Genomic DNA, 26,294 nt, shown 5'->3' with positions numbered 1-26,294 from the left:
CTCTTGGCTTGTGGACTAGGATGTAGCTCTCAGCTACTGCTCCAGCACCACGAGTGCTGCCATATTCCCTGCCAACATGATGATGGACTGAACCTCTGAAACAATAAGCAAGAAATTAAATGCTTCCTTTCCTAAGAGTTGCCTTGGTCAGAGTATCGCCTCACAGTAACCAAGCAGAACAGTAACCAAGACAGCAGGAAAAGCGCTTCCCTTATAAGCCCAATGCCTTGAGCAAATCCCCAGAGCCCTCATGAAAACTAGACACAGCAGCACATACTTCCAAAATCTCACTGTCTCCCCACGGGAGAGACCCTATGATCATGCATGCACACGTACGCATGCACACACGCACGCTCTCTATCATGCATGCACACGTACGCATGCACACACGCACGCTCTCTCTCTCTCTCACATTTGTACTAGTACCAGAACGCATATGTGGCGGTCAGAGGATAATCTAAGGGAGCCAGTTGTGTCCTCCTACTATTTAGGACCTGGGTGATGAACTCAAAGTTGGCAGGCTTGGTGGCAGGAGCCCTTCCTAAGTGAGTCATCTCATCAGCTCCAGTTTTCATACTTAAAAAACATGGGGACAGACACTGGTATGTGATGTCAGTCCTAAGCAGGAAAAAGGGAGGGAAATAGACATCAGCATCCCTATTTAGCCGAGCCTAAGTTCACTGAAACACTGTCAAAACTAAGTTGTTAGGATAATTCCAGAGTGATGGTGGCACAGGCCTTTAATTCCAGCAAAGACAGAGGCAGGCGGATCTCTGAGTTCAAGACCAGCCTGGTCTACAGAGTGAGTTCCAGGACAGCTAGGGTTGTTACACAGAGAAACCCTGTCTCCGAAAAACAAAACAAAGAAACAAACAAAATGTAGATACCTGGAGTTTGTTGGCCAGCAAACAAACTTGAAACTTCGGGTTTCAGAGACAGCCTGTTTACTCGCCCACATCCGCTGGTCTCTGCACATGCGCCCAAGGGTGCACATGCCCACGTATGTATATACATGGGCATACACTACATGCGCATACACACAAAATAACTAGGGGCTAGAGAGTTCAGAGGACCCAGGTTCAATAGTGCAGTCATGCCAGTCCCAGGGACCTGAAGCCCTCTTGAACTGTGGTCACTACACGCACAGAGTGTACAAAAATACCCGAAGGCAAAACACCCATACACATAAAATAAAATGGGGGAAAATAGAAAATTGATTATTAAAAAAATAATTCTAACACTTGGGAGGCAGAGGCAGGAGGATTGGCAGTTCGAGGCCAGTCTGGGCTAGAGGCCCTGCCTCAGGAGGGAGAAGCTGGCAATGGGAACCATATAAACACTGATTCCCTTCACGAGTCTTCGTTTAAGGAGCTGGCTGGTTATGCAAAATCTTCAATCCCAGTGCTCCTTGTCAATGAGTAATATGTAAAATATTTTGGTTTTGCAGTATGTTCCAAAAAAAATAAGTCCTATGAAAACAAGCAGAAACGCTAACAGACAGAATTCCACTCTAGAAAGGCGCCGCCAAGGACGCCCTCCTGAAGGCAGACTAAGGGCCATGTGGGGCAAAAGAAACATAGAAGGACTTAAATTTTTTTTTAAATGATTTAGCACGCTTGTAATGTAGCATGACAGAGGCCAGGATAACGGTTATGAGTTCCGGGCTAACCTGTGTTGTACAGTGATAATCTGCTTTAAATAAAGAACAGGCTGAGCCTGGTAGCTACACCTTTAATTCCAGCACTCAGGAGGCAGAGGCACCTCAAAGAGAGAGTTCAAGGACAACCTGGACTGTGTAGGGAGCTCCAGTTCAGGCAGGCCTGTGGAAGCTACGGCCCTTCTGGTCATACAGAAGCACTAGGCTTGTCCGTCAAAGAAAAGGGCATAGAGCCTGTTATCTATCCTGAAAGCTGGGAGCAGGCGTGGTTAGCAGCCTGGTGACCTTTACACTATCTATGCGGCAGAGAACACACTGGATTCCCCCCAGACCCTTACCATGAGCTTGTCCATCTAGAGAACCCGTGTTTAAGGATGGGGTCGCATGCAGTCAATCTATAGAACCCGTCTTATGGAGATGTCACGTGTACTTTCCAAAGAGTTTTGATGGAGTTGTCTATTAAGCTTTACTGTGCATGCAGGACTGAGTTATTTACCATCAGGAATTCTTCACCAAATTGGGCTGTGCTTAAATATGCCTAAAATAAGCCACTGGGGATCAGACTCCAGAGTTTGAACCAACATTGTAGCTACTTAGTCATATTGAACCCAACTGCCTCCCTGCCTCGGCAGATGTCCCTCTGCAGATATTCCCCCCCCCCCCGACACAGCGAGACCCTACCTCAAAATAAGCAAACGAATCTAAAATCATGGGGCAGTGGGCAGCAGACAGAGGCGCTTGCTTATAAGCTTGAGTTCGATCTCAAAGACCCACACGGTAGAGGACTCCTTCCTGCTATCCTCCAACTTCCCTACTATGTGCAACGAAATAAATAAGTAAAGATAAAGGGGGCTGGAGAGATGGCTCAGTGGTTAAGAGTATTGCCTGCTCTTCCAAAGGTCCTGAGTTCAATTCCCAGCAACCACATGGTGGCTCACAACCATCTGTAGTGAGGTCTGGTGCCCTCTTCTGGCCTGCAGGCATACATGCAGACAGAATATTATATACATAATAAATAAATTTAAAAAAAAATAAGTAAAGATAAATAAATGAAAGTATCTGAAAATAAAAATATAATTCAAAGTGCAAGCCTTTAATCCCAGCACCCAGAAAGCAGAAGCAGGCAGATTTCTGTGAGTTCGAGGCCAGCCTGGTCTACAAGAGCTAGTTCCAGAACAGTCCAGAGAAACCCCGTCTTGAAAATCAAAAACAAACAAACAAACAAAAACTCATCTCTACCTTAGCCTGCCTCTCTCATACTCCACTTCCTCACCTGTCAACTCCCAGAAGGCCTAGGGTAGCCCTCCTTTCCCACAGAAATGTTACAAGTGAGAGCTGCATATAGCAACTTAAACTTTCTAGTAGCCATTTTGTGTGTGTGCTGGGGTCAAACCCAGGAGTAAGCATGCTGCTGCGCACACGGTCTGCTCTGAATCACCTGTTAGTGCCCCCTTTTAAGTCTATGGAGAGAGGGAAGGGTGTAGAGAGCACGCTATACAAGTGCATATGCACACAGACGTCATGTTGTCTGTGGGAGGCAGGGCAACTTTTGGAGTCAGTTATCGCCTTCACCCAGCACGCTGCTGCCCTGCAGACTCCAGGCTAGCTGACCTGTGAGTTCACGTCCCACCCTTCCCCCTGGACTGCTAGGACTGCAGATGCAAGCCGCCACATCTGGCTTTGTACATGGGTTCAGGCAGCAAGCTCAGTGGTTTTACACTGAGCTACCTCCCAGGTTCAGTGTCCCAAATTTTTAAAGTATAACTAACTTTATTATAAATAGCCCAGCATATCAAAGATATTAGTTAGAACATGTAACTGACATACCAACAAGATACTTTGCATTCTTGGTTTTCATATAGTCTTCAAACTCTTGTATGGACTTTAGACTTGGAAAGTGGTATCCACCACATTTCAGTGCTAACAGCCACATGTAATTACTGGCTACCACGTTAAAATTTAGGCCTAGAAACTCAGAGAATCTGGTTTAAGAAAATATTGGGCTGGGCAGTGGTGGCACATGCTCTTAATCTCAATATTTGGGAGGGGGCTGGAGAAATGGCTCAGTGGTTAAGAGCACTGACTGTTCTTCCAGAGGTCCTGAGTTCAATTCCAGCAACCACATGGTGGCTCACAGCCATCTATAATGAGACCAGGCGCCCCCTTCTGGCTTGTGGGCACACATGGAAGGAATGCTGTACACATAATAAATAAATAAATATTTTTTAAAAAAATCAATATTTGGGAGGCAGAGGCAGGCAGATCTGTGAGTTTGAGGCCATCCTGGTCTACAGAGTAAGTTCCAGAATTGCCAGGGATACACAGAGAAACTCTGTCTCGAAATCAACAACAACGAATCAAAAAGAAAATATTGGCTTAGGTATTATCTCCTAATACCTAAGAAATCTTTTATAAGATTGAAGAATTGAGCCAAGCATGGTGGCACAGGCCAGCAACATAGGAGGCTCACAAAGGAGAGTGAGGTTCAAGGCTAGCCGGGGCTACATAGTGAGACCCTACCTCAAGAGGAGGAGGGCCTGGAGAGATGGCTCAGTGGTTACTCTTAACTTGTTGTTCTTGCAGAGGACCTGGGTTTGGTTCCCAGCACCCACATGGCAGTTCACAACCATCTGTAACTCCAGTCCCAAGGGTCTGACACCCTTTACTGGCCTCCATGGTCAGCAGGCATGAAAGTGTGGCACACACATACATGTAGGCAAACATTCATACACATAAAATAAATCTAAAATAAAAAGGGGAAGAGGAGGCAGGAAGGAGGGGACTTGTTGCAGGGCATAGCAAAGGGTGGTGAGCACAGCATAGTGCACAGCACCGTCTGGGAAGCACAAGATCCTGAGTTCTATCCCTTCAACTGCAAGAAGGTGAGGATGAACAGTATTTACCAGAATCACTTCCTGTTGCTCCTGCACATTGAACCCAAGGCCTCGTGTGTGCTAATATGTGCTCTGCCATTGAAACTCCATCTCTAAATGCTTTCCAGGGGCCCTGATGCCAGGTCAAGTCAGAGAACCATTCAGCCATCACAGAACTAGCATCTGCAGTGTGCCCAACTCTAGAGCTGTCTTGTCTGGTCTGTGCCACCTGAATGCTCCCCATCGACTGGCCTGGAACTTGCTAAATTACCTAGGATGACCTTGAATTTAGAATCCTCCTGCCCCTACTTCCTGGGCACTAGGACTATAGGGATGTACAACCACACCCAATTTATGCATGCTGGGGACTGAGCCCAAGGCTCCGAGAATACTAGGAAAGCACTGAGCAACCTCTTCAGCCCTGAGTTTGATTTTGTGCTCTCTGTGTTTGAGGTTTGCATATGTATGACTGTGTTCACATTTGAGTGCATGCATGTGTGGAAGACTGTGTGCGTGTGCATGCATGTGTGGAGTGTGAAGTTATTCAGATGTTTTCCTTCATTGATAGCCACTTTTACTATTGGAGGTAGGGTCTCTCAGTTGAACCCGAAGTTGAAGCAGCTAGCCAGCTTGCTCTGGTAACTGTCCCTGCCTCCTGGGTGTAAGATCACAGGCAGTTGCCAGCCTGCCTGGCTTTTATTTGGGTGCTGGGGATCCCCAAGCTGGGTCCTCATGCTAGGGCAGCGAGTGTTTAATTCGTGGAGCCATCTTATCAGCCACGATTCTCACCTGGGGGTTGGGTGTGTGTGTGAAATCTACAGTGCTTTCCACTTAACACGGCAGAAAGCTTGTAAAGTAGAAAGGGGACATAACCTTTGGCCTTATGCTTAGTGCGCATTTTGACAGGCCTTCCCAGCCTCCTCTCTCCCTACAGACCTTTCCCTTCACCTTCACCCAAAGACGTTCACCCCCCTGCCTCTTTCAGGCTCTCTCCAGCTCATTTTGGTTTCCCCATCTAAGTTCCTCTGCATGTGCCACCATCTGTCCTGGTAACAAAACCCTCCTCCCGCCAGGTGGTGGTGCATATCTTTAATCCCAGCACTCAGGAGGCAGAGGCAGGGGGATCTCTGTGAGTTTGAGGCCAGCCTGGTCTGCATAGTGAGTTCTAAGACAACCAGAGCTACACAGTGACACCCTGTCTGTTAAAACAAAAACAAAAATGAGAGAACAAAAAGCAAAGCAAAAAAACCCAAAAACCCAAAACCCTCCTCCTGACTGCTCCTTCTCTTATATTGGGCTACCCACTACCCACTAAGGCATAGCCGCCACCACTGACACATCTCTGACAAAAGTTATTTCCATCTCTCAGGTGAAAATAGATAAAGGTCCCTCTGCCTCTGTCTCTTCCCTTTGTCCCACCTATAGAGTGCCCCTCTAAAACAACCTTCCCCCAAAGAAACCCCATTCTCCTTCCTCTAAAAGCCAACCTAGCTTTCTCACGCTCAGCCACACATGTCTGTGATGACCTACACAGATGCTTTGTGCATCCTTCTCCCAGCCAAGCCAGGACTCACCAGGCATGCTCTTCACTCAGGCCCTGTAGTCCACACTGTCTGCCTGGCCCGCCATCCTCCAGAGCTGCGAGCCCGCTCCTAGCTGGTCCAGCTCTTACATCCTCTGCCTCTATCTCCCACCCCACCACAGCACACTACATATATTTTTTTAAACTCAGGTTCTTCTGCTTCTCCCCTGAGAGCAAAAGATGTAAGTTAGTGATTCATTGAAACACTCTGAAAGCCCACAAGAGTACCTGGTAAACCTGCTTTTTTTGTTGTTTTTTTTTTTTTTTTGGTTTTGTTGAGACAGGGTTTCTCTGTGGTTTTGGAGCCTGTCCTGGAACTAGCTCTTGTAGACCAGGTTGGTCTCGAACTCACAGAGATCCGCCTGCCTCTGCCTCCCGAGTGCTGGGATTAAAGGCGTGCGCCACCACCGCCCGGCTCTGGTAAACCTGTTTAATGTTTGCTGAATGAGTGAGCAGATGGATGCTCCCGTGTCACCTTAACGAAGGCGTCTTCTCTTTGTCCCCACCTGTACCACCACTTGGCCATGTACCCCTGGTTATGTTCCTAATTGGAGTTCTCACCCTCCAGGCTCTGTCTGTGACCCCAATGCTATCTCATGAGATAGATGGGTAAAGGCACCTGCCTCCAGTTAGGCTTCAAACCTAGGTCAATGGCTGAGATGCCTATTTAATATATCAAAGCAGATACTGGCTGCCAGGTTCTCCCTGCTCCCCTCAGTCCTGACATACCCGCCTCCTGGCCGCTGTATCTAGTTTCCCTCTCTGCCCTCTCTCTTCCCCTCTCCCTCTCTTCATAAGGCACAGCTCAGTCTGCTCATGTCCACTCTGGACTCTCCCAGATGTCCCTGCCTCTGGCTGTGCTCACTCCCCCTTTTAGCTGTAATAACTTTCTCCTTTGCCACACCCAGGAGCACTTGTGTGCTTTCCTTCCCTTTGAGCCTTTTCATTTATCTGGTGCTGACAGCCAGGACTAGCTATGTTCTTTTCTTTTTTATTTCTTTTTTTCTTCCTGGGTTTCAGCACCAAATGAATGGAAAAGAAAGAAAGAAAGAAAGAAAGAAAGAAAGAAAGAAAGAAAGAAAGAAAGAAAGAAAGAAAGCACATGACTGCTCCTAGGTATGGCGGAGGAGAAAGTTTGTTACAGATAAAAGGGAGAGAGAGCACAGCCAAAGTTAGGGACATCTGGGAGAGTCCAGAGTGGACAAGACCAGGCTGAGCTGGGCGTGAGGAGAGATGGGGAGACACCAATGGCAAAACTCCAATGCACATAAAAAAATAAACTTATAAAAAAATTCCAATAAATAAGTACTTAATGGGGCTGGGGCTGGGGTTAGAGCTTGGTGGTATAACACTTTCCTGACAATGGTTTGATCCCTGGTAACAAACCAACCAACCAGGAAATCAAAACTCACAGAATAATGGACAAAAGTTAGGTTATTTAAAATTAAACTTAAAAGGATGAAAAGTATTTTTTTCCGGAAGGGTATCAAGCTGGGCTTGATCTCACAGACAGCCTCCTGCATTGGCCTCCCAAATGCTGGCGTTAAAGGCATGTGCTAAAAATACTTTGAAGATGAATATATATAAAATCAGACTCATTGTCATGATTGGAGATGGTGTGACCACCAGACGCAGCTAATGCAGTGCTTGAGGCGACATCCATCCAGAGCTTCGTGCACTCCACCGGCACTCCACCCGCTCAACCGCTCAACCGCAGCCTCAGTCCTTTACCCTACAAACCTTAGCTCTAGGCAGCTTATGAAATCAAACACAGTGTAACTGTTATGTAAACAGTTGTTACACTGTATTCCTTAAAAGAGGATGAGTCCGTGGGATTGTTTCCTGAATTATTTCCCATAGCAGTTGAAGCCATATGGATAAGCTGACTTTATGAAGTTTCTCAAATATCAAAGATAAGCTAGTGTCTTTTTGCATGTGTTCTATGTGTGCTATGAACGTGTGCATGCATGTGGAATTCAACATTGGAGCCTTCCTGCTCTCTACCTTATTCACTGAAGCAGGGTATCAACTGAGCTGAGCGCTCACGAACTTAGTCTTCTAGCTAGCAGGCTGCTCACCTTCCAACAAGTAGAATTACAGGTGGGCCACCATGCAAACCCAGCATTTGCTTGGGTTCTGAGGATCCGAACTCTGGCTGACCTATTTGGGCAGTAAGCCGTGTATCCACCTACCCGTCCCCTCAGTCTGTTTTAAGTGATAGCACATTAAAGCATGTGACACGATCTTGCAGTTTTACATTCAGCCAAGCTTCTTTTTCAACCATCGTGGTCACCCCATTTTTCTTGGTGTCACTCTTTCCATTCCCTGGTAAATTGTCTCATGTACATCACATGTGCTCTAACAGAGATGAGAGCTGGTAAATTGTCTCATGTACATCACATGTGCTCTAACAGAGAATGAGAGCTGTGCACGTTATGCGGCACAAAAATTCTTGACTTTTTTTTTTCTTGAGACAGGGTTTATAGTCTTAGTGAATCTGGAACTTGTCATGTAGACCAGGCTGGTCTCTGCCTGCGTGTTGGGGCACAGCTGTGCGCCACTACAACTGGCCAAAAGTCCACCTTGTAAAGAGAAGCAGACCTCTAAAGTAAAATAGTTATTTTTTTAAAAAATCATTTTTTTTGGACAGGGTTTATCTATGTAACAGTCCTGGCTGTCTGGGAACTACTATGTAGACCAAGCTGGCCTCAAATTTACAGAAATCTGCTTCCCTAAGTACTGGGATTAAAAGTGTGTGCCACCACTGTAGGGATAAGCCCCGCCCATTAGGGGGCGTGTTCACCTCGGGCTAGTGTTTACTGATAAATCTGCAGGCATGATCCAGCAGCCCTTTTTTCTGCTTTCCTGTTCTCCGCGGGAACCTGTGGTCCTGTAAGTCTATTTCCCCATTAAAGCTGTATATATTTTTATAATCTGTCCGCATTCATTTACGCTGTTACACACCACGCCCAGCTTAAAAGAGAGAGAGGGGGAAAAGCTATCTGGAAAGCCAGGGGCTCAGGCAGGGTTGCTAGTGGCTCAAGGGCAGCCTAGCAGGACAGACTCTCAAAGAAAAAAGGCAAAGAGAGGATGGAGAGCAGACACCGCTCCACACACCTCGGTGGTGAGCCTTTTTCTCACCTGTGATCATACCTAGAGGAACCCAGGCTGGACTCCCACAATTCTGAAGTCACATGTTCACAGGTCTACCGAATCAGAACATCAACGCAGGGAAGAATTAATTAGCCTATTTCTAAGTATGTGTATTTGCACTTCTAGGAAATTCCAGAGTTCAAAGAAAAATATAAATGTAGTTTGCTCCTCCATCAATTTATTTTTATTTATTTATTTTTTTTGGTTTTTCGAGACAGGGTTTCTCTGTGGTTGTGGAGCCTGTCCTGGAACTAGCTCTTGTAGACCAGGCTGGTCTCGAACTCCAGAGATCCGCCTGCCTCTGCCTCCCAAGTGCTGGGATTAAAGGCGTGCGCCACCACCGCCCGGCGCCTCCATCAATTTATTAAATGCTAAAAGTAACCTCAAATCAAAACCAGACAACCAGGCTGGAGAGATGGCTCTGGCTGTGTCCACGTGGCAGTTCACAAATGCCTGTGACTCCAGTTTCAAAGGATCTGACGAACTTTCTGGCCTCCAAGGGCACTGTATGAATGTGGCGCGCGTACATAAATGCAGGCAAAATATCTATACACATAAGATTAAAATAAAACCTAAAAACAAAACAGAACCACAAAAACAAGATAGAATTTCAATCAGGCACAAAAGCAATCCCAGCATTCAGGAAGCTGAGGCAGGACTTCTGTGAGTTTGAGTCCAGTCTCTGGTAGGAAATGAGTTCTAGGCCAGCCAGAGCTACATAGTGAGACCCTGTCTAAAAGCAGTAACACAGGGCTGGGAATGAATGTGACAAGCATGCCTAACGCCCTGGGTGATGCCCAGTAACAGTACTCTGTGTCGGTGACTCGGGCCCCTAAATCTCTCTGCTGGGGAGAACTGTCTCCCCTAAGAGCACGGGATATAAACCGTCATTATTATCCCATGAGAGCCTACTGTGGCATGTGTGCTGAAGCTGGGCTCAGCTGTCCCCTTCCACCCTGGCATCTGCGAAAGGATCAGGTTCGCATGGTAACTGGTTTCACCACGGAACCATCTCAGCAGCCTTGATTTCACTTTTTTTTTTTAAACTCTTGTCCAGGCTGGACTGAAATTCTTGGTCTCAAGTGGTCCTCCTACTTCAATCGTCCAAGCATCCAGTACCACAGGAAAGTGCCATTGTGACTGGTTAAGGTCAATTTTAATTTGTAAGACCTGAAAATTCTCAGTTACTAGCTCTAGATTAAGCAGTTTAACATGAATGGCAAAATGTAGTAATGCAGGGGCCTCAGGCAATGGGCCTCGGGCAAGACACTTGTCCTTTCACAATGTAGAAACCGGGGACAGAACCTGAGTGCTCTTGTGAGACCTTAGCAATGTATGCTTTTGAGACAGGCCGAGCGCCCACATTGTAGAACAATCACACTAGCCTCATTTCTTTTATTTATTATTTATACAGTGTTCTATCTGCATGATAGATCTAATTACAGATGGCTGTGAGCCACCATGTGGTTGCTGGGAACTAAACTCAGGACCTCTGGAAGAACAGCCAGTGCTCCTAACCCTGAGCCATCTCTCCAGCCTCTACACTAGCCTCAAACTCAAAGATCCTCCCGCTGTGCCTTGCAGAGTTGGCATCAGAGGGATGTGCCGCCATACCCAGCCACTGGAGCATCTATTAACAGGCGAGAGGCTGGAGTAAAGTCTAACAAATCATGTTTCTGGCTCTCTCATGTTCTTCTTCATGAAACATCTAAGTTCTAGCCGGGAACAAAGTTGAGTTCCTGATTATTTAAGGAAGTTGGATTTTGGTGGACCTGAAATAAGTCACGTTGAGGCAACAGACTTCTGCGCTTCGGTTTCTGCTAATTCAGTGTTTATGTGTTTGCAGCCAGTGAGCCAAAGAAGCCACAAGAACAGGAAGTGTTCAATTTACAACTTTATTAAGAAACTGATAATGAAACAAATCAAGACTTTAAAGAACTGGTTAAGACATTTCCCCCCTAATTTCCCTCTACTGTTATTTTGTAGCCACTTCAGGGGACAGGAACCTGAAGGAAAATTAACAACAGCTGACTCAAGAGAAAGCAAAAAGTTAAGGGGTTTCACACATCTCCCTTGCTACCTTCAGATACTAATTTTTTTCACCACACCACTCTTCCCCCTAGTGTGACTGCACAAAGACAGAGTCAAACGTGGGGCTGGAGAGACGGCACAGCAGTCCAGAGCATGTCACTGTCAGACTCACAGCTCCAGGCTTGTCATGCAGCTGACTCTCCCAGCAACACAAAGCCTGAGATGAGCAACACATTTCCTTCTGGAGCCAGCCACTCTTCTCACTTTCTCACACAGAAACCCAAGAGGACACAGCAGCCCTGCTACCCAGGCAGCCTTTAACCTGTGCTCACTTTTCTGCCTCCCATGCCCACAAGCCAGCTCTTAGGTTGGGAATTCTTTGTTCTGCCCTTTTATCGGACTTGCTTGTTTTCTTTATTACTCTCCCCCTTTCTGGTAGATACTATAAGCTTATGTGAAGAACTTCTGGGTCGGCAGGACGGTTCAGGAGGACAAGTGCTTGCTGCCCAAGCCTGAGGATGGGTTTGATCCCCAGGACCATGTTAAAGCGGAGGGAGAACTGCCTCTGACCTCCACCCCCCCCCATGGTCCAAGTGTTCTCTCCTCTTACCACATACACACAAGAACGTAACTCGACCTCCCACGATTTACACCCCGTACACTCTTCTTCCAGCCCTTCTTTCGCCAGGCACTGCTGGACTTTCACTAAGCGCTCCAACTAGTTTTTCTCCCTGCGCACCACACAAGCTACCTGACAGAATGGTCCAGCCCACGTGCCAGAGGCAAACCTGTCAGCGGCACTTGATAAAGGCAGCCGTTCCCTCCTGAACAGGACAAACTATTGTCCTTGTCACTTGGTCCTATCATTCTCTATCCTGTAAAATTTAGGTCTTAGAAAGTGCTGTGACCACAGATGACCTTGGCTAGTCCCAGGACGCACCGACCACCTATAAAAGCCAGTGACTTCCAACAGTGGCTATCTCCTCGACTCTCAATAGCTAGAGACACTGCAGGTCCCACAGAGTCCTCGCTTCCACCCCGTCTAGTCCTCTTTAAGTGACACCGTCAGTCACCCCAGAGTCAAGCCCCAAAATGAAGGCTCTCTTAAGACAGAGCCAGCCTGCGATGCAAGCCCTTCTAACTCTGCCCTGTGCACAGCAGCCACCGGTGTCTATAAAGACCTGAGCATCTTTGCACCAGGACACAGCAAGAAGGCTGAGGCAGGAGGATCACGTGATCACAGGAGTTTGAGACCATCTAAATATTACAATACTGTGAAACCTTGTCTCAAAACAAAAACAAACTGGGCTTCTAAACCTTTAATCCCAGCACTTGGGAGGCTTCTGAGTTCAAGGCCAGCCTGATCTACAGAGTGAGTTCCAGAACGTCTAGGCTTTTACACAGAGGAACCTTGTCTCCAAAAACAAAACAAACAAAAAAAAAAAGTCAAGGACTTGGTATGTAGCACAGTAGTGGAATGCTCTCTAGCATGCATGAAGCCCTGAGTTCAAATCCTCATCCCACCCCACACACCCCTGCTGTAGTTAAAACAATAGCTTCTCACTGCCATTAGGACAAAACTCTGAAAATTTCCCATATGGCCTAAGCGAGGCCCCAAAGCAGCTTTGCAATGTTCTCCTTTTCCTCACTGGACTCAGTCTAACACTCTGCCCTCCACATAGGCGGGGAATGTCAACCAGCAAACAGGAGCTCATTCAGGGCTCAGCTCACGTCATCTCTACTGGAGAAAATAGTCGTCTCCAATTCCTCTGTCACGGCTCACCGTCTCCTGCTGCTGGCTGTAGCCCACTAAGACTGCTCTAAAAGTAACTGCTCTTTCCCTAGGAGATAGTTGGTTTAGAGAAACCACTGTTTTAAAGCTTCACTGAATTTCTGCCGAAGACTAGAGTTACTCTGAAGTAAATCTGTTTACGTACTTTTGGCTTTTTGTTTTTTGAGGCAGGGTTTCTCTGTGCAACAGCTCTGGCTGTCCTGGAACTCAGAGATCCACCTGCCTCTGCTGGGATTAAAGGAGTGCACCACCAAGCCTGGCTTCTTTTGGCTTTTTGTTTAAGTCTTGCTGTTTTCTCGGTGGCATGGGTATCTTGCCTGTTTGGCCTGTCCCGACTTGAAGGGGGGCAAGTGCTGGCCTAACTTTATCTGGGTTCCCTCTGGATCTGTGACATTCTTATCTTTCCTCTGGAGTTGCCTTAAGTCCCAGGAACGAAGAGGACCCACTGACAACCATCTTTGTGGTTGGGTCCCTAACTCCCCAAGAGCAGTGTAGGGCGGCCTAAAGCCAGTGACTGTGGTGAGAGGCGGCTACCTGAAGCAGAAGAAACTGCTCTCTTCAGAACCAGACAACAACCTGACCAGATCTTTGTAATTCTACCCCTACCTATTGCTTTCCAGACCCAGTTCTTCCTGTTTAACCTCAAACCTGGCAGGCAGCGGTGGGTGGAGCTCAGTGGGTGGTGTTAGCACCTGGAAAATGGAGTTCACAGTGACCTCCCTTCCCTCCCAATGTGGCCAGAGGAATACGTTTTCACTGCCACTGTCTCTTTTATTGGTGTACAAGAGGCTAGCCTGTTGGGACTGCGGGGCTTTTGCCCTAAGACCGTCAGTAACAGGGCTGCTGAGAGGCTGAGGGAAAAGGGGATCTGTCGCCAAGGCTGACAACCTGAGCTCAATCCTCAGAACCCACATGCTGGAAGGAGGGGACTTCCTCTGCCCTCCATGCCTGCACTTCACATACATGATCCTACACATATACAAAAAAAACCCTCTGGTAACAAAACCCAGAAGGCAGCTCTAGTAAAATCTTAAAGTCTCGGGTATCTAAGCTTGCTTTCTACAAGGACGTTTTCAATGACTTAATAAACGGCAGGAAGAGAAAAATAAGACAACGACCTAAGCAGTAACAAACTAAAATAATATGGACCTCAATTGTGATGTTACAATAACCCCCACCTCCCGCAATAAAACAAAGCAACACAGTGTACAGTCTTGTTAGAGGATGCTCCAAGTCTGCACTGTGCTAGGCTCTCTGCAGGGCTCTGGACAATGAACCCTTATTTAGACTATTCCCTGGCGAGTATGCCCGAATTTCAGTCCTGGAGGTGGAGGTACCACGTTCAAACTCAAGCTGCCTACCACATTACTGAAGGACACAGCTGGTCTTGGCAAACAATAGAGATGACAAATCTGTAATTTAAAACGTCTCCCAGTTAATTTTCACAATCAAGATGAAGAAATCATAGGTGTGGAGGTTTTTGTGGAATGCAAATTTTGCTGCTTAAAATGGCACAACCCTGGACAACTAGATTAGTAAAACAGCACTTTGGGATGAAAGAACAAACAAGACACAGTTAAAGAACCAAGCAGCCCCTGGACTAGCAGTGTTCACTGTGTGGCAGGACTTATGGCTGGGCCCCTACCATCCACCACCTACACTACTGTATTCGGAAACACAAAGAAACCAAGGCCACTATGTTGCCTTTACCCATTAGAAAATTAACTATTTCCACCTGAGTACCTCCTGACCTTTCCAGACTGCGCTCCTGTAACAATTTAAGAACGCTACACTCCTCCCTGGTATATCTATATAAGGAAACAATCTTTATCTTTTAGAAAGTGAAAAAGTGCATTTGAAGCTTATTTGAATTTCTTCACGGCAGTTTAAAAGAGACTTATTTTTGGAGTACTATGAAGGCCCAAACCAGAAATTACTTGCAACCGTCACGTTCCCACAATCTGAGCCAGGTATTCTCCGGACTGTTTTACAATACAACCAACTAAACGGATAAAATGAAGACTCCAGGAGGAGCATGTTATTGGAAGGCACACCGGCCCTGTCCTTGGCTTTATAAGCTGGGACCCTAACCCCAATAATCCAGGGGACAGAGTAAGAGGTCTCAAAACCCTGCCCTCGGCCGGGCCTGGAAGACTAAACCGTCCAGCCCGAGGTCAAAGGAGAAAAACCCAGCAGGCTGCAGGGCGTCAGGGAGGGAGCCCGTGCACCCCGGAAGCCGACCGCATCCCACTATTTTCGGCCTGAGACAAAAGATGGAAAGCAATGCGCCGCCGCCCCTTTGCGCCCAACCCAGCGAGCCAGCCTTTGGGTCTGGGGTCGCTGTGGCCGCGCGGGCTCCATCCACAGGACCCGGCGGCCCGCGCGTGGCTCCGGGGCTCCGGCTCGGCGGCGCCGGGCCCGGCCGGTCTCCCTGCACACAGGGCGCCGCCCGCCGCGAGGGAAGATGGCGGCCGCCGAGCAACTGCGCCACCAGCCCTGGCCGCAGGCCAGGCCCAGCGCCATCTTAGCGCCCTCCAGCCCGCCGCCCCCACCCTGAGAAGCCGCTGTCGGGGCGACTCGGGAAGGGGGGGGGCGCGAAGCCCTCTCGGCTAAAAAAGTTAAAAATAAGACCAAGACAAGAACAAAAAAATTAAGCAAAAAGCCACTCTCAAAAGCCACCGTCCGCCTCGGTCCTTCGTCTCCCGGCCCGCCGGCTGACACCGGCCTCAAGCGGCCCCGCACGGCCGAGCGAGCGCGGAGGGGAGGCTCGTCCCGGCTCGGGGCCGCGGGTCCCCGGCAATGCCTCGCCGGCCGCCGGCGACCGAGTGCGGGCTAGCGCCGCGGCCCAAGCCGGGGATGAGGCCCAGGAGGCCGGGCGGCCCGCGCTGTCCCGGGCCCGGCCTCGACCCCGGGCTCTCCCGCGCGCAGATGCCGTGGAAGGGAGGGAGCCGCCCGGCTGAAAATGTAGCCGGCTCCTGGCCGTCCCTGGCGCCTCCCTCCCCGCGCCTCGGCCGACGCCGGCCCCATTTTGCTGAGAAGCAAGAAAAGGCGATTCACACCCAAGAGCTTCCGAGGAAGGGAGTGGGAGAGAAGGGACCGCAGGGGTGTGTGAAGAAGCGAGGGGAGGAGATTGGGAAAGCTGATTTTTCTTGCTCGGCCGCCGTCACGCCAGGCCCTCCCTCGCCCCCTGCTCGCGGCCCCGCCGAGCCCCGCTCCCTCCTCCGCGGCTCCCGGGCGGCTCCGGGGGGCGGAATACACACACTCGCACACACTCCGCGCACACAACTAATTTGAAAGCGGCTCAATCAATGAGTCATTAAAAGGCTTCCCTCCCCTCCCCACCGCCAACCGCCACCTCCCCTCCTTTTTTATCCCACACCCCCCCTTCCCGAGCTCTCCCACTCCCCGCTCCAGAAATTTGCATCCGCGGATAGGAAAAAAAAAAAAGAAAAAGGAAGGGGGAAAAAAAAAGGCAGGCGCCAGGCCCCCCACGCGGCCGCGGCGCCCCCCGGCCCGGCGCCGCCGCCCCCGGTCCACCCGCGCCCCCGCCCGAGACACTGAACTTGGTCTTCCCAGGGCCCCGGCGGCGCTGGGAGAGGCATCCACACTAGATTCCCCTTTTCTCCGTGTCCATTAAACATCCACCCACCACCACCATCACCCACCCACAAACCCACCCCCCCCCCAAAAAAAACACAGCCTTAGCCAATAGCTCTCTGGGCTGAAACCTAATATCCTGGTTTTGGCAACTCGGTGTTTAATTTGCTCCTCTTTCTTTTCTGTCTGGCTGGAGATCTATCTCCAGCTCCCCCCCCTTCTCCTTCTTCCCTCGCTTCTCCCCTCCCCGAAGGAAAAAAGAGGCAGAGGAAGGAGGTTGTGTTTTTTTTCTCCTTGAAATTTTTATCACAAAATTATAATACACTCAAAGGGAAACTCACCGTCATGAAAAAGCAGTGCCTTGTCAACGGGGTTTCTGCGCCATCGCACCAGGGGCGGCGGCGGCGGCGGCGGCGGCGGGCGCGGGGCGCGGGGCGCGGGCGCGGGAGCTCCAGGCCGAGCGGCGCCGGCCACACGCGCTCCGCTCTCTCTCTCGCTCACCCCCGCGCCGGGCGGCGGGCGCCCGCTCCCCGCGCCCGCCCGGCCTTCATGCTCTGCGCCCGGGCAAACGGCTCGCCTGCTCGTCTATCTCAAACTTCGGTTCTTGCCTAGTGAAGAAAAAAAAAAAAGCAAAGATGAGGATTTCTTTAATTAAAAATTTTAATTTTTTTTCAAAAACAACAAAACCAAACCAAAAAACACAAGCTCCCAGCCTGGTGATTTCTGTTTCTTTTGGATTTTTTTGGGGGGGGGGTATTGAAATGTATTGGGGGTCTATTTAAGAAACATTTATTTGTGTACCCGCCCTCCTCCCCCATCTACAAAACGTGAGCTGATTCTCCTCAGGGGCCCTGTACACAACACACACACACACACGTTGGAGGGGAGGGTAAGGAAAAAATAAAAATTGGTTTAGAACTCCAGTTAGCGCCAGTCACAGTTTAAAAAAAAAATGCATATTTAAAAAAAACTAAAGCCTCCCTTAGTTACTTGGCAGATAACTGGGTTAGCCTTAAGTTTCTCATGTACTACTAACTTTACAATACCCCTTTCCACTCTGCAATGCTGTGAAATCTTATCTGTGAAACCCTAAGATTAAAAGGAAAACAAAACTAGTGCCTAAGGAGAGAAGCTGAGTACCCCCTCCGCCCGCTTTATTTATGTTGCTGTCTTTTATCTCCGTGTTTGGGAAGTCTGCATTAAGTAACTCCCTTTCTTAAAAAGGAAGCTAAGAACCCTTTAGCACCCCTTGGCCCAACCATAATTACCACCTGTTTTAAATTTCAAATTGTTGAGACTTCTTAAACCACCTAGTAGTAAGAAAAGCATTTAAGTAACCCTTCCATAGGAGTTCTTTGTAGCCTAATTACCCACAAAATATAGCGGCGCGGGGGGGGGGGGTCACTTGTTTTAAATATCAGAAATAGGTGAGATATGAATTCTACGTGAATGTAATTCAAGCTTAAAGATACAGATTTAAGCCTACAAAGTCTTCTAAGGATATCTGAAGTTGGTGAGGTCTTGTTGATAAATATGTGAGTTCTAAATAAAATTATCCCCTGATTTAAATTCTTTAAAATATTATCTGGTTTCTATATCCTTTAGTTCAAAACACAGCTAAACCTTAATGGCAGAATCGGGGCCTGTGAGCGGTAAAGCAAGAACATGTTCTACGAATGTGTGACCCTAGGTTTAACCCTAACACACATGCGCACGTGCACACACACACACAAATACCTTGCTTACTTATATAAGCATGTAATTAAACTACACTTCACAAAATAAATGTGTCAGAGCTGCCATGCAATGTTGCCATATTCACCATCTTTTTCAAAAACAAGTCACCTCATGTGTTGGCAATCGCCACTGGACCGCTCTATATAATGTGTCTTTGTATTGAGACCTGACTGGAAGACACAGTAGTGTCACACAGTAGCTATCACTGGGCTGGGTTTTTCTTAGAAGCCTTTTATTTATTTATCTGCTTTATATTCAGCCAAGGCCCTCCTGGACCAGGAGTCCTTGCATAAATTAGCATATTTCTCTATACTTGCCGGTTGGGCCAACCAGTTTTCTAATTGGCTTGGGAAAATTTTAACATGTTTTAAGGTGCCTGTGGATTGGTGGGAATTTAATTAGAACACCCATTTGGAAGAGAAGCATTTCTGAAGAGTCCGTGGATGATGCATTGCCACCAGGGCATAGCAAGCCTTGCAGCTGGTGCTCACGGCGCCAATGAAACACTAATGGATTTCAGAAAGACAGCCCACTCATTGGCCAAAATCCCAAGGAAATCAGAAATCTCACTTTGAATCTGACCTACCACTGCTCTGATTTGATCATTACACAATGAGTGTATAATATATAAACATATTGCACCTCATAAATTATGTATTGATTATGTAGCCTTCGAGAACAAGATTAATTTTTAAAACAGTGACCTAGGGCACCGCAGTCTTTTTAGTACAAGAACTATGCAGAGAGGCTGCGGGGCTCCAGGCACTTTGGTATTTAATCACGCGGTCTATCCCAAGACCTTGCCCTGGGACCTAAGGAACGATGACCCTAAGGTTTAATGACCCTGATTTTGCAGACAGGCTCTCTAGCTTTCTAAGATTTGTCTGAAGGCACTAGTCTAATAAGGGCTGACGGAAGAAGCCCTGACTGGCGGGTTCCAGAACTTACCCTCTGTCGAGCCTGACAAGTATCTTGGGAACCTGTAGTCTTGCTGTGGCAATGTCATGCGTGTCCCAGTCCAGAGGAGAGCACAGGCCGAGGGGCACCCTTTAAACTGGTCAAGACCTACCCAGAGACTGCCAGTTGTTAAATCTAATTTTAAATCTGGGGGAGGGGTTTGCAAAATCCTGGGACAGCAGTGGGGTGAATGCCAGTCTCCAGACAACTGAAGAAACTGGGTGCCCAGAAACAGAGGCAGCTTTTCAAGCTCTTCCCCATAGGACTTTGAAAGCAACTTAAATAAGCGGCGTGCTTTTGCAAAAAACATTTAAAACTCAGCTGTAGGGGTTTGGAATCTGAATGAAGATTAGGAAACCTTTTAACAGGACTTCAGTTTTTTCAAAGAGAACTATTTTTTTTAATGTTTTATTTTATGTATATGGGTGTTTGCTTGCACGTTTGCCTGCACGCATGCCTGCACCGTGGGTGTGCCTCGAGCTCGAGGAAGCCACTGGATCCTGTGGAAATGGAATTACAGATGGTTGACTGTCTCCAAAGGATGCTGTGCTGGGAACCAAACCGGGGTCCTCTGCAAGAGTAGCAGGTGCTCCTAACCTCTGAGCAGAAACCCCAGGACCTTTCCATTTCTGGGGTATGGGGTTAGAAAAAGGGTTTCTTGAGGACTTCTGCCTGTCCTAGAACTCGCTCTGTAACCCTGGATGGCCTTGAACTCAGAGATTCATCCACCTCTGCCTCCTGAGTGCTGGAATTAAAGGCGTGTGCCACCACTGCCTGGTGCTAGAACATTCTTTATTCTTTTTTCTTTTAAAATTTATTTTAGGTGACTGGAGAGATGGCTCAGAGGAATAGAGCACTGGCTGCTCTTCCAGAGGTCCTGAGTTCAATTCCCAGCAACCACATGGTGGCTCACAACCATTTGTAATAAGATCTGGTGTCCTCTTCTGTACTGCAGGATACATGAAGGAAGAAACCTATATACATAATAAAAAACATCTTTAAAAATAAATAAAATTTATTTTATTTCATGTGCATTAGTGTGAAGGTGTCAGAGTCCCTGGAACTGGAGTTACAGACAGTTGTGAGCTGCCATGCGGGTGCTGGGACTTGAATCTGGGTCCTCTGAAAGAGCAGTCAGTGCTCTTAACCATTGAGCCATCTCACCAGTCCCCTGGTAGAACATTCTTAAAATGGCTTAACTCTAGGTTAATGACCTTGATTGTACTATCAACAACTTAGTGGTGTACACCGATCCCCTCTGTGGAAGCGACTATAAACAGGGGAATTGGGCAAATGTGTGGGGGCTCACATAACAGCTAAGAGCGAAAGGTCGGGAATATAGCTCAAACTAATATAATCCCTAACACTACAAGAAAAAAACAGTGAACCATTGCCTAGCTGCCTTTTCTTAGAAGAGATACAGGCCAGAGAGATGGCTCAGTTGGTAGCTGGGCTATCCACCGGGTCTCAGGACCTAAGTTAGATTTCTGGGGCCCACATGGTGGAAGGAAAAAAACCAGAAATGCCTCTGACCCCATGACATGTTAACACACACACACACACACACACACACACACACACACACACCAAATAAAGCATAATTAAGAAAAGAAGATGCAATGGTGGAGCTATGTAGCACTGTGCATGTGAGTATGATGGCCAGATGTGCCCACTGCAGGGTACAGGGGCACCACCAAGAAAGGCAGCAAGTGTGCAAGAATCATTCTGATTCTTAGACTGGCAGATGGGCTCCAGGGCAAAGGCTTCTGCCACCAAGCCTGATGACAACACTTCTCATGGTGAAGGAGAGAACTGACTCCCACAAGTTGTCGTCGGGCCTTCACAAGTGTGCCCCAGCACGTATGTGCCCAATATAAATACATGCACACACACAAAAATAAATAAATGTAATTAAAGTAAAATTTTAGCTGGGCCGGGCAGTGGTGGCGCACGCCTTTAATCCCAGCACTTGGGAGCAGAGACAGGCGGATCTCTGGGAGTTCGAGGCCAGCCTGGTCTACAAGAGCTAGTTCCAGGATAGGCTCCAAAGCCACAGAGAAACCCTGTCTTGAAAAACCAAAAAAAAAAAAAAAAAAAAAAAAAAAGAGCTAGTTCCAGGACAGGAACCAAAAGCTACGGAGAAACCCTGTCTCAGAAAAAAAAAAAAATTTAGCTGGTCTGTGGTGGTGCATGCCTTTAATCCCAGCACTCTGGAGGCAGAAGCAGGTGGAGGATCTCTTGTGAGTTTGAGGCTAGCCTGGTCTACAAATTGAATTCCAGGACAGCCAGGACTATTGAAAAGAGAAATCCTGTCTTGGAAAAACAAAATAATAATAATAATAACAATAACAACAACTTTAATTTAAATTCTCAATATATATCAATAAGGTTCACATCCTTATTCATAAATATTTGAGAGCTCTGTCATCAGTCAGTCCGAGTGGGCTCAGATCCACCTCTATGGCTCACAGGGGGAGGCACTTGGCGGGTCATCCTCCCTTCAGAGCTCAACTCCCTCATCTATAAAATGAGGCTAATTATAGCGTTCACCCCTGAGGGTTATTTTAGGGCGTGAGGAACTAGTGCATGAAGGATGTTTTAGCAGGGCACTAGGAACCAGATAAGCCTGTACAACTCTTCCTGTGTGAGCAGCCAGGGACAGTCTTCTATGGCCTATAGTGTGATTCGAGTCTACCTTATTTGTTTGAGACAGGATCTCATTATGTGTCCCTGGCTGACCTGGAACTCTCTATGAAGACTAGGCTGGCCTCACAAGATCTGCCCGCCTCTGCCTCCCGAGTGCTGGGATTAAAGGCGTGCGCCACCACCGCCCCACTGTTACTTTTTATACCTGTGACTTTTGGGGGTGGTGCTGAAACAGGATCCATGTAGCCCTGGTTAGCATAGAACTCACTATATAGACCAGGCTAACCAGGAACTCACAGAGATCTGCCTCTCTGTGTCTCCAGAGTGCTGGTATTAAAGCACACGCTATCTCATCCTACCTTTCCCCGCCTTTTCCACATCTTGGTGCATACGTGTTTGTGGGTGTGTGCACAGGCACGTGACACGCATTAGGCTTGGCAGCAAGTGCTTTCTCTACCTGCTGAGCCGGCTCACTGACCCCTTGGCCAGCCTTTTAAATGTTTCTCAGTTTCCTGCCTGTAAAAAACGAGATAAGCAAAACATGTCTTTGAGGTTGCTATGTGAGTTAAAGGATATTTGTGATATAAAACCCTTGCTTCCGTGTATGGAAAATAATAGATACTCCACAATAGTCGCCATTTTTCTCGGGACTGCTAAAAGCAATGTGACTACGGAGAGATGGCTCGCAGTTAACTTTGCTGTTCTGAGGGAGAACCACGGAGTCTGATCCCTAGAACTCGATGGGTGGCTCATAGCTACCTGTAACTCCAGCCCGGGGAGATCTGATGTTCTTTTCTGGCCTCCACAGGTATCCATACATAAGTATACATATACAAATCACAAATGCACATAAAAATAAAATAAATATATATAATTTTTAAAGAAGCTACACAGAGAAACCGTGTGTCAACAAACAAACAAACAAAGAGGCTGGGCACAGTGGTCCATGTCTTTAATCCTCGCACCCAAGCACTTAGGAGGCAGAGGCAGGAGGATCACAGCCAGCCTGGTCTACAGGGAGTTTCAAGCCAGCCAGAGAACTACACAGTAACTTGGACCCAAGTGTGAGGGTACACACCTGTTATTCCATTGTTCAGGAGGTTGAGGCAGGAGATTTATAAGTTGGTGGCTAGCCAGAGTAATAATATAGTGAGACCTCATTTCAAAAAACAAATAAGGGAAAAGCAAAAAACCCAGGATAGCCAAAACAATCCTGTACAATAAAAGAACTTCTGGAGGCATCACAATCCCTGACTTCAAACTCTACTACAGAGATACAGTACTGAAAACAGCCTGGTATTGGCACAAGAACAGACAGGAGAACCAAATGGAACCAAAGAAAAGACCCAGATATCAATCCACACATCTTCGAACACCTGATCTTTGATAAAGAAGCAAAAAAATATCAAATGGAAAAAAGAAAGCATATTTAACAAGTGGTGCTGGCATAACTGGATATCAACATGTAGAAAATGAAAATAGATCCATATCTATCACCATGCACAAAACTCAAGTCCAAATGGATCAAAGACCTCAACATAAAGCTAGCCACACTGAACCTCATAGAAGAGAAAGTGGGAAGTATACTTGAATGCATTGGCACAGGGAACCACTTCCTAAAAGTAACCCCAGAAGCACAGACACTGAGAGAAACAATTAATAAATGGGACCTCCTAAAACTGAAAAGCTTCTGTAAAGCAAAGGACATGGTCAACAAGACAAACGACAGCCTACAGAATGGGAAAAGATCTTCACTAACCCCACATAAGACAAAGGGCTGATCTCCAATATATACAAAGAACTCAAGAAATTGGACATCAAAAGATCACATAATCCAATAAAAAAATGGAGTACAGACCTAAACAGAGAACTCTCAACAGAGGAATCTAAAATGGCTGAAAGACACTTAAGGAAATGTTCAATATCCTTAGTTATCAGAGAAAGGCAAATCAAAACAACTCTGAGAGCGGGGGCTGTGGCGCACGCCTTTAATCCCAGCACTCGGGAGGCAGAGGCAGGCGAATCTCTGGGAGTTCAAGGCCAGCCTGGTCTACCGGCACCAAAGCTACAGAGAAACCCTGTCTCGAAAAACCAAAAACAACAACAACAAAAAAAAAACCTCTGAGATTCCATCTTACACCTGTAAGACTGTCCAAGATCAAAAACACTGAAGACAACTTATGCTGGAGAGGTTGTGGGGAAAAGGGAACACTTCTTCATTGCTGGTGGGAATGCAAGCTGGTACAACCCCTTTGGATGTCAGTGTGGCGATTTCTCAGAAAATTAGGAAACAACCTTCCTCAAGACCCAGTAATACCACTTTTGGGTATATATCCAAAGGATGCTCAATCGTGCCACAAGGACATGTGCTCAACTATGTTCATAGCATCATTGTTTGTCATAGCCAGAACCTGGAAACAACCTAGATGCCCCTCGATCGAAGAATAAATAAGAAAAACGTGATACATTCACACAATTGAGTGCTACACAGCAGAAGAAAATAACGACAGCTTGAATTTTGCAGGAAAATGGGTGGAGCTAGAAAACATTATTTTGAGTGAGGTCATCCAGACACAGAAAGACAATTATCACATGTACTCACTCATAGGTGGTTTTTAAACATAAAGCAAAGAAAGCCAGCCTACAAACCACAATCCCAGAGAACCTAGATAACAATGCGGACTGACACTAAGAGAGACTTACATAGATCTAATCTACATGGGAAGTAGAAAGTAGAAAAAGACAAGATTTCCTGAGTAAACTGGGAGCATGGGGACCTTGGGGGAGGATTGAAGGGGGGAGGCGAGAGGCAGGGAGGGGAGCAGAGAAAAATGTAGAGCTCAATAAATATCAATAAAAAGAAAAATAAGATGGGCAGAGGTGGCGCACGCCTTTAATCCCAGTACTTGGGAGGCCGAGACAGATCTTTGTGAGTTTTGTGAGTTTAGCCAGGCGATGGCGCACGCCTTTAATCCCAGCACTCGGGAGGCAGAGGCAGGAGGATCTCTGTGAGTTCGAGGCCAGCCTGGTCTACAAGAGCTAGTTCCAGGACAGGCTCCAAAGCCACAGAGAAACCCTGTCTCGAAAAACAAACAAACAAAAAGAAAAGATCTTTGTGAGTTTGAGTCCAGCCTGGTCTACAGAGCAATTTCCAGGACAACCAGGGTTACATAGAGAAACCCTGTCTTGTAAAACCAATGACAGATAGATAGATAGATAGATAGATAGATAGATAGATAGATAGATAGATAGATAGATAGAGTGACTGAATAATCAAATGAGTGAAAAAGAAAAATAGTCAGTGAAAGGCTTGTGGTGTAGCAAATTGACAGAACACCTACTTAGCACGCTGGAGGTCCTAGGTCACAGCCCCCCCCAAAAAAGTAATAAATAAGCAAGTTACTGGGGCACTGGCAGCGCCTCCACTGTCTTGCCTACGTTATTACTCTGTGAAGTGAACGGCTATGAACACTTTAAACCACGTTCTAGATGCTCAGGCTATTTAAGTCACGCCATGGTTTTCAAGCTGGTCGTTTTCCTTGACAGACTTTTCAAAAACAGTCTAAACTCCTAGAAGCTTCTAGTCCAAAGACCAGGAATAACAGAACCCAGACGAGCTGACGAGCACTCCCACTGTCTCACACTCCCAGCCTGTTTCCCCACAGAGAAAACGAGGGGGAGGATGGCACTGGGGTAGGGGCTATCACATGCTGCTGGAAGACAGACAGATGGCGGGGTTGAGACACCTCCCAGTGCTCAGGCCCCGAGTGCCCTACCTCTCTTAAGCAGAGTCTTCAACTCCTGGCACCCAAGAGGATGCGGATGGCAGAAGGAGGATAAGGCCAGACAGTATACAATGCTGCTCTGAAGGGAAAATGTCAGCCGCCAGCAGCAGCCAGGCCTGGTGGCAGGTGAGTCCTGCACTTGGAGGATTTGGAGCTGGAGGCAGAATGCCATACAATAGGGTTAGCTACACAGTGAGTTCGAGGACAGCCTGGGTTACACAGGACTTTGTTGTGAAGAAGAGAAAAAGGGAGGGTGTCCACGTCGAGGGGCTGGCCCAATCACCGTGCCCTTGTGAAAATGAGACTAGTAAGCCTGACAAAAGCACGCCTGAGACAGCAGTGGCAGAGGCAGGAAGGCTGTTACACATTCGAGAAAAGCCAGGGCGCCATCTGAAGACCCTATCTCAAAAACTAAAACAAGAGGCTGGAGAGGTGGCTCGGAGATTAAGAGCACTGGAGGTTTACAAGTTGGTGTAAATCTTAG

At 47.4% G+C, this 26,294-nt stretch overlaps 1 protein-coding gene across 1 annotated transcript in view; it reads right to left on the bottom strand.

Annotated features, from left to right (window-relative positions):
* The window catches only part of Bicral (BICRA like chromatin remodeling complex associated protein), a 98,517-nt gene that overhangs the window by 51,600 nt on the left and 20,623 nt on the right, over positions 1 to 26,294 (bottom strand). The window contains exon 2 of the mRNA XM_057794546.1: positions 17,027 to 17,293. The gene's annotated coding sequence lies outside the window, so the exon portion shown is untranslated. The remainder of the gene's footprint in view (positions 1 to 17,026; positions 17,294 to 26,294) is intronic.

The sequence above is a fragment of the Chionomys nivalis genome, chromosome 19 (genome assembly GCF_950005125.1).
Source record: "Chionomys nivalis chromosome 19, mChiNiv1.1, whole genome shotgun sequence".
Classification (NCBI taxonomy): Eukaryota; Metazoa; Chordata; class Mammalia; order Rodentia; family Cricetidae; genus Chionomys; species Chionomys nivalis.
Note: the sequence above shows the minus strand (reverse complement) of the source record. Positions and strands in the feature narration are given on the sequence as shown.